This window comes from Vicugna pacos, unplaced genomic scaffold (assembly GCF_048564905.1).
Source record: "Vicugna pacos unplaced genomic scaffold, VicPac4 scaffold_20, whole genome shotgun sequence".
NCBI lineage: Eukaryota > Metazoa > Chordata > Mammalia > Artiodactyla > Camelidae > Vicugna > Vicugna pacos.
In genome coordinates this window covers 13471945-13474211 of record NW_027328741.1, presented here as the reverse complement: position 1 = coordinate 13474211, position 2267 = coordinate 13471945, and the positions used below count along the sequence as shown (strand labels likewise).

The 2267-nt window shown below is 34.1% G+C and overlaps 1 long non-coding RNA gene across 1 annotated transcript; it reads left to right on the top strand.

The window, feature by feature from the left end:
* Positions 1–321: 321 nt before the first annotated feature.
* LOC140694155 (uncharacterized) lies at positions 322–1991 on the top strand. Its single transcript, XR_012069910.1, has 3 exons — positions 322–593; positions 1238–1379; positions 1719–1991. It is a non-coding gene; the product is annotated as an uncharacterized lncRNA (long non-coding RNA).
* Positions 1992–2267: the final 276 nt, after the last annotated feature.

Here is a 2267-nt window from a genome sequence, read left to right as displayed (position 1 = left end):
TTCCACATCACACTATAAAATTAAACATCCTATATGTTTCATTTTAACTGGATGAATGAGAAGGAAACACTGGCTGAATGTTCCACTTGAGTTGCTAGGAGACCTGTCATTTTGTGATGTCACAGCCTCTCAGGTTGAGAACCACTTTGATGGCCTAACAGTTTAACTTGCAGGCCTGCTAAAGCAGCATTTGAAGCTGCAGTGCTCAAAATCATGCAGATTAGAAATGAAGCTGTAGAAAAATTTTTTGAGATGGAGCATATTTCTTCAGAAATTCAAGATGTGTCTCCTTAAGTTGGACCAACTGGTTCAGGAAACTCCGGTAGATCTCTATTGTGTGATCAAACATTCTCTGCGCACTTGGACTTGTGGTCTGTGATTGAAGAAAATGCTTTTCAGACTTTGTCTGAAGAATCCTTGATAAAAAGGCCATGTTACACACATTGTGTCTCGGAACCAAATAAAGATAATGAATTTTGTCCTCTGACATTCCCAAGAAAACTCTGGAAAATGGCTGGGAGTGACCAATTTAAATCCATCTGGTGGGATGATAATGTAACTTCCATAGTGATTGATGAAGATGTCTTTAAGAAGTAAGTTTTGAAAAGAAAGGCCCCTTTCAGAATATTTGAAACTGGAAGTATGAAAAGTTTAGTTAGACGGCTTAACCTTTATGGGTTTAGTAAAGTGAGGCAGAATTTTCAAAGATCTGCTTATCTAGCTGACTTTCTGGCACAAGGAAAAGAAGTCTCTGTTTTAAGCAAGGTATTCAGAAATTTTAGTTACGATTTGGTAACTTATGCATAAAATTTTATTTTGTACATCAATCAATGGCAATATAAATGTAAAGCTTGATTTTGAAAATTGTATAAAACTACAAAGGTTAAAATCCTTATTTTTCTAAAAATGATGACAGTGCATTAACTATTCAAGATTATGAGAAACTTTGCTTGCAACTATGAATCTTATCAGAAATCTAAATAAAGCTATTAAAGCTGCTTTTAAAAAGTGGCATTCTCCGTTACTGCAAATGCTAACGTCTTAAATTTGATGACTGTACTATTTAAATGTGTATTTTCCAAACAAGGAACTTCAAAATATCGTCAGCAATGTTCATATTTTGATGATATTATCTTTGCATTGTAAACGTGAAATCTGAGGTTTTATAGGTTAGGCTTATTGTAGTGTTGTATTTTGTTCTAATATATTATTAAAAATCTTTCTTTTTTTGTTGTAGCTGCAGTTCTACCATAATCCAAATTTTAAAAGAGCCTGTCACCAGCTTTTAGTGAGAATTAAAAGAAGAATTGGGATTAAAAATGCCTCTCTGGTATCTTCATCGTCTCAAGATTTCAACAAGAAGCTCTTTAAAGGAGGAGGTAATGTTGGTAAACATAATTCTGATTTTGTGTATGACACTAGTGGAGAAAGTGCATTTTTACCTTCTCCAAATTTAAACATGGCTCTAATAAGGAAGCCCTCTACTAGCCACATAATTGGTGATACAACTACCCCAATCAAGGTGATTTTTCTCCTCTATCATCAATGTCAGTTAGACCACCAGAACAAATTGCAGTGGATCAAAGTGCTATTTTCAATCAGTTGACCACTGTCCATGGGCACTCTCAAAGCAGTTACACTGAAGCAAATGGCCGTGTTTTGAACTTCATTACAACTACAAATTCTACTCTAAGTGCAGCATCTTTTCTCCCATACAGAGCAATTATTTTGGACTGATTGTGGAGCCTTGTACTTTTCCAAAAAGATATCACAACATATCTGCCAATGAAGGTCGTTTTTCTAAATTTCAACAAGGGAGAACACCACGGTTTCTAGTGCCATTGATAGCTGATACATCAGCTACATCTCTTTCAAGGCCAACTCATCAGACATCTTCAGGTTATGAATGTCATCCTAATTACAACTGATCTATCAGAGGACTACCAGATTATGCAGGATAACAAAGATTAAAATTGATGTTGGCAAATGTCGACAAATATCTGCAATTTTCTTATTTGAAAAATAAACATAGTTGTGTACATTTATTATCCTTTTTTTTTTTTAAAAAATTGATTAATGAGTTAAACGGGAGACTAAGTTACCATTTAAAGAAAAAAAGAGATATTTGATTGATATGATCATTCGATGGAACAATATGGGTGTAAATTTAAATAATTTCTGTAAGGAAAACAGGAAAATGGAAGAATTTGTAAAAAGACTAAAACATGGAGAGAGGGAAAATTACTAAGTTGTTTCTGGTTCATCCT